Raw genomic sequence first — 11,263 nt, forward strand, 5'->3', positions numbered from 1 at the left:
TTTGGTTTATATCTACATTGTACAATGTGTATAACAATAAAATAATCATCATTAACAAATTCTCACAGAAACCTAGGAATTGCAATAGAATGAAAGACCAATGCCATTCAATTCACCTGCTGCCATCCTAGCAGTCGTAAGATACAATGGTAAAATAAGATTTTAATAATCACACTCTTTATCAAATACACCAAAACAGACCTCATTCTGTTGGAAACATGGGTGTCAACTGGTCCTCCGAAGAACACAATACAAAAAGATGCAAGAATTGGCCTTTGGACCCCTCACCATTACCACTTGCTAATATTTTGCCTCAGCTCCACTTTTTGCAAATACCCCCACTGTCACAAACCCAAGCATTCTTGACATACTACAAGCCATAATTATGAATATCCTAGTTATTTTTTGAGGATCCATCTAGTTTGTATCCCTAAATTAAAATTAAATTAAGAAATTCTTATTCATTCGACTAAACCAAGAATGAGGAAGTTAAAGATGGTGCAATTGTAATTTACACAAAGTTGCTGGAGATCTCAGCAAATCATGCAGGTTTCTTTATGTTTCAAAGATAAATATTCTACATCCTTCAACAAGGCCTCCCCTGGGGGGAGTCATGTGATGTAGGAGTGGCTAGTCGAGTGGAACCAGACCTCTCCAGAGAAAATAAAAAGTTTGAAAAAGCAGAGCTCAATAGGAAGAGAAAGATAAAGTTACAGAGAAGAGACAGAAAATGGCACCCAAAAGAGAAAAAGTAAGAATAACAGAGAAAAGGGAAGAAGGAAAATCACTGGAGAAGAAAGAAGAAGGCCTTACCTGCACATCGGAACAGAGAGCCACCATGGAGAGGAGCAGCCAATCTCCGATGTTGGTGAGTCCCCAGAGGAGCAGTGTCCTCCCAACCAGAGACTTCAAAAATGGCTCTCAGAGCCAAGAGTTGCGCAACTGCGCATGTAAAAGAAAAGGTTAACGCTGGCGGTAGGGGGACTCAGCTGAGGAGCGACCAGTATCGGGGCATTCGGCTGGAGGAAGTAAGCAAGAAAGAAGAAAAGAAGTGGTGAGAAAGAGAATGAAGGGCTGGAAGAGGGTGAGCGGCCAACGGGTGACGGGGGACGACCTGCGGCAGGAGGCCCAGCAAGCAGCTCACCAGAGAAGGATGAAGATACAAAGATACAGAGAAGAGAAGAGAAGATGACACAGACACAGAAGAGGAGGAGGAAGAAGACCAAGAATTTCAAAGGAAAGAAGGTAAAATAGGACAAAATTTAGATAAAGCCTTTTTTGAAGAACAAATGAGGTCATTGAAAGAATGGCTATCATTAGAATTTAGTTCAATCAAAAGAAAAATTAAAAGAGCTGAAGACAGAATGCAAAGCTTAGTCGTGACTGAAAAAGGGAAAAGAGTAGAAAATGTGGAGGAATGAGAAGCTGCTGTAGAAATAGAGATAAATGCTTTAAGAGGGAAGTTGGAAAAGTGCGAAAAAATAAAGAGATTTATTGTCACAAAAAAATTGACGTATTGGAAAACTACAGTAGGCGAAACAACATAAAAATAGTGGGTCTGAAAGAAGGGATTTGAAGGAATTTATAAAAGGATGGATCCCGAAGGTGCTGGGAACGACAGATTCATATGAAGAAATAGAAATCGAAAGGGCGGATAGAGCGCTAGTACCAAAACCGCCACCACATCAAAAACCGAGATCCATATTGATAAAATTTCTAAGATACAAGAAAAGAGAAAACATACTGGAGCAGGCAAGAAAGAAGGTTAGAGAAGACAATAAGCCGTTGGAATATAAGGGACAAAAAATATTTTTTTACCCAGACATAAGCTTCGAACTTTTAAAGATGAGGAAGGAATTCAACATGGCGAAAAAAATCTTATGGAAGAAAGGGTATAACTTTATATTAAGACATCTAGCAGTACTCAAAGTATTTATTCCTGGGAAACAGAATAGACTGTTCTCGGACCCAAAGAAAGCCCAAGAATTTGCTGAACATTTACAGAACAGGAGAAGAGAGGAGGAGAATTGACAAGAAGGAAGACCGGCAAGAAAATATACAAAAATATGTAAAAATATAAAGTAAAGATAATGTATATATAAAGATTTAAAGATGGATGAGAGAAGGGGAAAAAAGAGCTTTGTTATATGTATAAGAAAATAGTGTTCTCTGGGGGGTGCTGGGGGTGGGAGAATAATGGTCACTGCAAAATCGGTTGATGCTTCCGAGTAAGTTCGCAAACCGAATGGAAAGGGGAGTTGTGGTTGCCGTCAAGGGACAAGGGGCAATCCAAGGAGGGGAGGTTCATTTGGGGTTAAAGGGTTATTGCTTATGGGGATTGTTGGGGTATTTCATGTCTTAAGTGTGTTGTCATATATTGAGATTAAAAAGGAAAACTTAAAAAACAGTAATGGAAAGGGGATGGAGGTGGTGAAGAGGCGGAAAACAAATGAAAATAAAGATACAAAATGGCCACGTTGGACTATATGACCATAAACATTAATGGAATATATAACCAAGTTTTTTTTTTAAAAATCATAATTTAAAAGACAAAGTTACAATGTTTGAAAATATCTGGGAACCATATATGGAACATAACAGAAAGAGCAGGCCTAGGACCACCACCACCTAATGATGGGAGGGTGGACACAATCAGATTTGATGTGTATAAGTAGATGATACGTCTTTTTTGTTTGTATTCCCTTTGTATAAAGATATTGTTTTGTTGTGTTTTGTGTGTTCAATGTTTGCTGTTTTTGGAGGGGGGTGGGAAGGGGGAAGGGAGGGATGGGAGGAAAAAAAAGAGAGAAAATGTCACTGAATATTTAAAGAGATGCATCTATAAGTATATTGGTTGATATGGTTCATAGTGCAATAAATAGAGTTACAAAAAAAACCAAGGCCTCCCCTGGCCCTCCCCCCCACCACCATTTTATTCACATCCCTTCCTGCCATTTCCTTATACCTTATTGAAGGGCTCAGGCCCAAAATGTTGGTTATGTATCTTTATCTTTGCTACAGAAAGAATGCTGTGTGACTTGTTCTGTTTCCTTCAGCTGCCATAACTTGTCCTCATCCTCAATAACTTCTCCTTTGACTCATCCCATTTTCTCCAAGTTAAAAGCGTAGCCATAGGTACCTAGCTATGCCTTCCTTTTTGTTGGCTACGTGGAACAATCCATGCTACAATCCTAAACAAGCAAGGCTCCTCAACTCTGCTTCACCGATGACTACTTTGGTGCTGCCTTCTGCACCCAAGATTTGATCTACTTCATCCAGACTGCCAACCTCCACCATGACCTCAAATTCACTTGGTCCATCTCTAACAACAGTCTCCCCTTTCTTGATCTCTCAGTCTTCATCTCAGCTGACAAACTCTTGACATTTTTACAAACTCACCAATTCCCATAGCTATCTATTCACACCCTAACCCATGTAAGGATTCAGATTTATTGTCATAGAGTATATATGACATCACATACAACTGAGATTCTTCTTCTGTGGATGAGGCAGAATTACAAATTAGTAGTGTTAAAAAAAATTGTACACAGCATATACACATAAACAAATAAAGAATTGTAAACAGATAATGAATGTAAACAAACTGATTATAGATGTTCTCAAATAGTGGGGAGGGTTTTGCATGGGCTTTATGCTCAGGGGTATTAGTGTCCCATACCAGACCTTGATACAGACAGTCACCACACATCAGTACAAATTTGCCAGGGTTTCTGAGGAAGTAGAGGCACTGGCGTGCTTTCTTCTCGATGCCTTTTGTGTGTTGGGTTCAGGATATATCCCCCAAATTAGCGACTCGCAACTTAAATTTCCTCATCCTCTCCACCTCTGATCCCCCAATGATCACTGGACTGTATACCTCTGGTTTTCCCTTCCTGAAGTCAACAATCAGCTCCTTAGTTTTGGTGACATTGAATGCAAGGTTGTTGTTGGTGCAACAATCTCCCTCCTGTATAATGACTCATCACCTTTCTTTATATAACCCACTACATGGTATTGTCAGCAAATTCCATTCCTTTCTTACAATTCCTCTACCACTGTCACATCTGCTCCCAGGATGAGGTGTTCCAGGTAAGATCATCCAAGATGTCCTCCTTCTTCAAAAAAAAATATGGCTTCCCATCCACCAACATCAACTCGGCCCTCACCTGCACATCCTCCATTACCCACAGATCTGCCCTGGCCTGCTCTGTCCCATGCGCAACAAGGTCAGAATTCCTCTTTTCCTCACCTCATACCCCACCAGCCTCCACAATCAACACATCCTCCTGCTCTGCCATTTCCACTATGTATTACATGATCCCCATCAACAGACACATCTTCCCCTCTCTGTCTGCCGCAGGGAACGCACCATCCAAATCTCGCTTGTTCATTCCTCCCTCCCCACCAATCATCCCCTTGGCACCTAGCTCTGAGACCGGAGATGCTGCACTTGGTCCCTCACCACCATTCTGAGCCCCAAATAGTCCATCCAAGTGAAGTAACACTTCACACGAATCTGCAGGGATCTTCTACTACATCCGGTGCTCCTGTTGTGGTCTTTTCTACATTAGAAACTGGTTGTAGTCTGGGAGAGAGTTTTGTTCTGCATCTTTGCTCTGTCCACCACAATAGAGGGGATCTCCCATTGGCAACCCATTTCGATTCCCCTTTCATTCCTATACCAACACATCTGTCCATGGCCTCATGCACTGCCAGGCTGAGACCATCCACAAATTGTAAGGAAAAGCACCTCATAATCCATCTCGGCACCCTCCATTCAGATAGTATTAATATCAACCTCTAGTTTCTGTTTGCCTCCCCACCCCCTTGTTTCTCCACTTCCTCTATCCTTACTTCACCTTTCTTCTAGCTCAGTCTTTCTTTCCCTCTGTCTCCTTTCCTCCAGGTCTGCATTCTCAGAGCCACCTCCTCCCCAATCTCTTCTCGCCTTTCCTCTCCTATCTTATCCATGTCCAAGGATTATCTTTTGTCTGTTGGCATGTTCCTCCCCCTGCCCTTTCTTCCCAAGCCTTTTTGTTCAGGCATCTGCCTGCTTTGTGCTCATATTTTAAAGAAGAGCTCAAGCCCAAAACATTGTTTATCAACCTCATACAAATGCTGTGAGACCAACCGAGTTCCTCCAGTATTTCTGTGTTTTTACTACAATCACAGCATCTGCAGACTTTCATATTTCACTGCTGAGCTTCTCCAACATTTTTGTGTAAATGAGGAAGACATTTCCACTTGTGAGGGCATAGACAACCAAGGAACACAAGTACAAGACTGTCATTAATAAATCCAATATGAAGAAGCAGAAACTTCTATAATTGCAGCATTGGTTAGAAATTGGAATTGCTTAACACATCATTTAAGGAGAAGCCAAATAAACTGAAGCGGTAATGATCAGCTTAGGTGACAGAAGTGCAAGGTGTTAAACCAGGGCCCTGGGGAGTGTTGTAGGTAGAGGTACATGATTCCATAAAAGTGCTCCACTGGCAGACAGGATACTGAAGTCGGAGCTTGGCACACTTGGTCAGGGCATTGAGTACTGGAGCAGGGATCTAATCAGATTCTATTTTCATGAACAAGTCATGAAATTTGGTGTTTTTGCAGCAGCGTCATCAGGCAAACATTCACATTATGAACCATCTTACAACAATAATAGACAAACTAAAAATTAAAATAATAGTGCACGAAAAGTAACGCAGCATCTTTGGTTCATTGATTATTCGGGAATCTGATAGCAGCGGGGAAGAAGTTGTCCTTGTGCTGCTGAGTGCTCGTCTTTAGACTCCTGTACCTTTTCCCCGATGGTAGCAGAGTGAAGAGGGCGTGGTCTGGGTGGTGGGAGTCTTTGAGGATAGAGGCTGCTTTTTTAAGACTCTGCCTCACGTAGATGTCCTCAATGGAATGGAGTCTGGTGCCTGTGATGTCGCAGGCTGAGTTAACAACCCTCTGGAGTTTTTCCTTGTTCTGAGATTTGGCACCTCCATACCAGACAGTGATGCAACCAGCCAGCATGCTCTCCACAGTACACCTGTAGAAGTTTACGAGCGTCTTCGGTGACAAACTGAATCTTCTCAAGCACCTCAAAAAGTATAGCAAAAGAAGGACAGATCCTCTGAGAGGTTAACACCCAGGAATTTGAAGTTCTTGACCCTCTCCACTACTGAGCCCTTGATAAGGACTGGGTTGTGTTCCCCTGACTCCCTCCTGAAATCCACAATCATCTCCTTGGTTTTGCAACGTTGAGCGCAAGGTCGTTGTTGTGACACCACTCAAAGAGCTGCTCCCTCCTGTACGCTTCCTCATTGTGGTGTCAACAGCAAACGTAGATGGCATTGGAATCTTGCCTGGCATGATGTATAATGAGTAGAGCAGGGGCGAAGCACACATCTTTGGGGATGTAAATGAACAAGATGTTGGTGAGACCATACTTGGGAGTATCCTGTACAGGACACCCATCTTTAGGAAAGATATCATTAAAATGGAAAGGGTCAAGAAAAGATTCACAAGAATGTTGCCAAGACTTGGAGATTTGAATTACAAGGAGAGGCTTTTCTCCCTGAAGCACTTGAGTCTGAGGAGGGGAGGAGATGGTGAACCTTTTAGAGATTTCTCAAATCAGGAGAGCCACAGATGAAGTAAACAGTCAAAGCCTTTTTTCCTCACAGTAGGTGAATCTGAAACTATAGCTCTCATAGATTTAATATTCAAAGGGAAAGATCTAAAAGGGACCCAGGGGGCACCTTCTTCACATCGGGTCGTGAGTATATGGAATGAGCTGCCAGAGGAAGTGCCAAGTTTAAGAGACTTGGATAAGTATATGGCACTTTCAAGTGGGGAAAACACCAGTCTGCAAAGGCGGAGATTCTTCACCCTTATGGCTAAAGACGTACCTTTTTTAATGTGCCATGGCTGGCTCCGATTCCAACCTTTCTCTGGGAAGGATAATCAGCGGAGCGCTGCGCTCCACTGCCTGACCTGAATGTACAGCCACTGCAAGCAGCAAGTTAGGGGCTGACTAATAATGCCATCGGCCTGTGACCCATCTCCCCACTCACCCCTCTCCCTCCATGACCCCCCTCGGGCTGGAGCAGTGGGTGGGGGCCGGCCGGTGCAGGCAGAAGCAGCACACCAGGCTGCTTCGGCCTTCGGGACCACTCAGCTGTGTGGGAGATTATGGGTAGGAAAGACTGCCATTGCTCTGCTGTGTACTTATGACGGGTGGCACTATGGCACCAGTTGCCCCGTCTCCATCGGCTCTGGAGGGCACTACGAGGCACCTCGATATGAATGGGACGCTGGAGCAGCCTTTTAGGGCTGATGTCTGAAGGGTATGTTTTAAGTTTTCAATCCATTCTTGTAGCCGGCCTCCAGGCAGAGGCCTGACGTGAAATGGCCTACAGTGAAAGGAAAAGTTTAGAGAGGTGTGGGCTAGCAAATGGGACTAGCTAGGTCAGCATGGACTATTTGTATTGAAGCACCTGTTAAAACATAGAACATAACAGCACACCACAGACCCTTCCACCACAGACCCTTCAGCCCATGATGTTGTACTGACTTATGTAAACCTACTCCACAGCAATCCCAATTTTTTTCCTATATCACACCCATAACCCACTATTTTTCTAAAATCCATGTGCCTATCTAAGAGACTTTTGAATGTCCCTATTGTACCAGCCTCTGTCATCATCCACAGTAATGCATTCTGGCACCCACCACCACTCTCCAAGTAAAATGCATATTTCTGACATCTCCCCTAAACTTTCCTCCACTCACCTTAAACAGGTGTGCTCTGGTATTTGATATTGTTGTCCCAGGATAACAGTGCTGGCTGTCCATGCCATCTAGGCCCTCATAACGTTATACAACTCTATGAAGTCATCTCTCATCCCTTGTCACTCCCAACAAGAAAAGAAAAAAGTTCTTCATATGACATGTCCTCCTATGCAGGCAACATCGTTGTAAATCTCCTTTGCACCCTCTCCAAAGCAGTTGCATCGTTCCAATAACAAGAAAACAAAACTGAATGCAAAATTCCATGGTCAAACCAGAGCTTTGCAATGGTACCTCACAGCTCTTCAACTTAATCCTCTGACTAATGAAGGCTAACGCAACGTATACCTTCTGTTTCCATGCTATAGAACTCTTTGACCCAAGGTCAGTAGATTACATAAAGCATTAATTTTAGCCTGGAACAATTGTATATTAGATTACTCTCAGCACCTTAAAATGCATAGCAACTCTGGTAGCTTAAAGGACAGCTAGTCAGCCTCCATGCTGCAGATTGCATGTGAACCTCCACCCCACCAAGTAGTCAAGAATGGGAAGGATAAAAAGTTCCACTGATCACACCCTCCACCGTCCTGGATCCACCCATCACACCCTTCCCCCCCTAACCTGGATCCACCCATCACACATTTCCCCCCCCCCCCATCCTGGATCCTCCCATCACACACTCACCCCCCCCCCCCAAATCCTGGATCCATCCATCACACACTCACCCCCACATCCTGAATCCACCCATCACACACTTCCCACCACCCCCATCCTGGATCCACCCATCAACACTCACCCCCCCCCCCCTCCTGGATCCACCCATCACACACTTCCCGCCACCCCCCTCCTGGATCCACCCATCAAACACTCCCCCCCCCCCATCCTGGATTCACCCATCACACATTCCCCTCCCTACCCTGGATCCCCCGATCATATCCCCCGCCCACCCTAGATCCACTGATCGCACCCTCCCCAGCCCTGGATCCACTGATTAGTTATTCTATTTGAAATCTCCCGCCCATTAATAATGACCACCCATTAATAGGGATCTTACCTGCATTTAGAGATGTCTCGTGTTTACAGTCCCATCCTCCCCACAATTTAATCTATACATCCGTGCATTCAATACGCTTGTCTCCCGTAACTATTGTGTGTGTGTGTCTCCCCTTATCCTGGATGAGTCCCCTTTCCTCATGCAGATCTGAAGCCCTACGTGTGGCCCTTCTTCCCGTTTCCTTCAGATCCTTCCCCACACCATTTCCAATACCAACACCAGTACAATGGTTGAAACCACGCGTGCTACGTCACTCTGGTAACTCAATGAGGCTCGCTTCCTCGGGGCCTGACTGATCGCAGAAGCAAGGCGCCAGACCTGATCTACAGTAGGTGGCAGCAAAGGGAAGTCCCTGGTTCTCCAATGCAAATCCCCTCCCCATCCCTTCTTGCAGAATCTGGTAAAGAGAGGAAGAAATGAGCAAGGTAAACATTTTGGGCCCCGTACCAGCTGCCATTGTCGCCCCAAATCCCCAACCCACATGTACTTCCAAAATTCGGAGGGTGGGCGAGAAGGGTTTGGGGATTTCGCAAAAACAATTCTCTGCAGCAACACAAAAATACAAACCTCGTCGTTAGGCGGGATATTGAACAGTTGGTGAGAAGTAAATTAAAACTGCAGATGCTGAAAATGGGAAGCAAAAACAGAAACACTCAGCAGCTCGAGCTGAGTTAGTGTTTCGACTCAATGCCCCTTCCTCAGAACTGAGATGAAACAGGCAACGATTAAACAATTGGTGCCGATGAATTGCATTAAAAAAAATTATTTCGCCACTTTTTGCACACACAGCCTGGGGCGTTGCACAAGAATCCAAATCATGCCCCATGATCGATTACATCTGCACGAATAAGGTCTGAGAATTGGGCTTCGAGCGTGCAGGGGGTTTGTTGGGAAGAAGTTGCACGTTTTGATTCTGGCAGGAGAGCCAGGGGACAAGAGGATTCCCCTCATTTGTCGCTGGGAAGCTCTACCGGCGACAGGTTCTTCTTTTGTTGCCACGCACGGTGGATGGAGTCGGGGTCCGGCCATGCCCGAGCTGATGCAGCGACAATCTGCCGCCTATTCAATGAGCCGGCGTCTACTCAAATACGGGCGAGGAATGAAACGACAGCCTCCTGCTACGGATGGGGAACGCACACACACACACACCCCGAGCAAAATTCAGCAAGTGAATGTCAAACCTTGTGCCGCTGACGAGTGCTCGGGACGTTCCCTCAGCCTCGGACAAGGACAGCAGCAGAGGGAGGAGGAGGAGGCCGGCCTCTTGCCTGGCACACATTCCCGCGATCACGTCGCCATGGCACGGCAGCAAATCTGAGCAGAAACCCCGCCCAAGCGCACGGCCGCGGGGGACCCGGCGGAGAGGAGAAGGGGGAGAGGCGGTGGGGAGGGTGTGTGGGAACAGCCGGTTAAACCCAGCGGAAAGACTGAAGAGCCGGAGGATCGAGACAGACTCCGATATCCCGGCGCGCATCGGGGCGTGATGACGTCATGGCCCGGCGCGCTCCAAGACACGCGGCTGCTACTTGGTTGGCAAACGGTGTCTTGGCGATCGCCGCGATTTCCCAGCTAGGAGGACCTGGGAAGGCTCCAGTATCCCAGCAGCCACCGTGATTTCCTAACTGGGAAGGCTCCAGAATCCCAGCCACCACTGTAATTTCCTAACTGGGAAGGCTCCAGTATCCCAACGGTCACCGTGATTTCCCAGCTGGGAGGACATGGGAAGGCTCCAGTATCCCAGCAGCCACCGTGATTTCCTAGTTGGGAAGACTCCAGTATCCCAGTAGCCACCGTGATTTCCCAGCTGGGAGGACCTGGAAAGGCTCTAGTATCTCAACGGTCACCGTGATTTCCCAGCTGGGAGGACATGGGAAGGCTCCAGTATCCCAGCAGCCACCGTGATTTCCCATCTGGGAGGACCTGCAGAGGCTCCTCAAGATTCTTTTGGATTGGAAACCTGTGAAAATCTTTGTTTTGCAATGACATCCAGGCAAGTCACCTAGTATAGCTGGTAGTGCATTAAAAAGTGTTACAGTAAAGCAAGTACAATGTTGTATAATGTTAAAGAGAAAAATTACAGTCAGTGGAGTGCATTATACTGATGGGAGGTCCAGTTAAGAGCCTGATAACCGAAGGAAACAAAGTCCTTGAATCTGAAAGTGCATATTTTCAAACTCTTCTGCTGCCTGAAGGGAGGGAGGGGGGGGGGGGGGAGAAAGAAAGTGTGTCCATAATGGGTTGTATCCTTTGCTAAGTTGGCTACTTTCCCAAGGAAGTGTGGGAGATGAAGATAGAATTGATGGAGGAGAGGTTGATTTACATAATGGCTTGGGTTTTCACCACACTATGCAGTTTCTTGCTGTCTTGGGCAGAGTTGCTCCTGTAATATGGCCTGGTGTGTAGAGAGTGAGGGGGTAGAGGGTAACT

At 45.6% G+C, this 11,263-nt stretch overlaps 1 protein-coding gene across 2 annotated transcripts in view; it reads right to left on the reverse strand.

Moving 5' to 3' along the window:
* The window catches only part of LOC138742263 (AMMECR1-like protein), a 105,889-nt gene extending 95,462 nt beyond the window's left edge, over positions 1-10,427 (reverse strand). The window contains exon 1 of one of the 2 annotated variants that reach the window (XM_069896400.1): positions 10,018-10,427. The gene's annotated coding sequence lies outside the window, so the exon portion shown is untranslated. The remainder of the gene's footprint in view (positions 1-10,017) is intronic. The other variant, XM_069896401.1, reaches the window with a different exon arrangement.
* Between the last annotated feature and the right edge of the window lie 836 nt (positions 10,428-11,263).

Source organism: Narcine bancroftii, chromosome 9, assembly GCF_036971445.1.
Source record: "Narcine bancroftii isolate sNarBan1 chromosome 9, sNarBan1.hap1, whole genome shotgun sequence".
Classification (NCBI taxonomy): Eukaryota; Metazoa; Chordata; class Chondrichthyes; order Torpediniformes; family Narcinidae; genus Narcine; species Narcine bancroftii.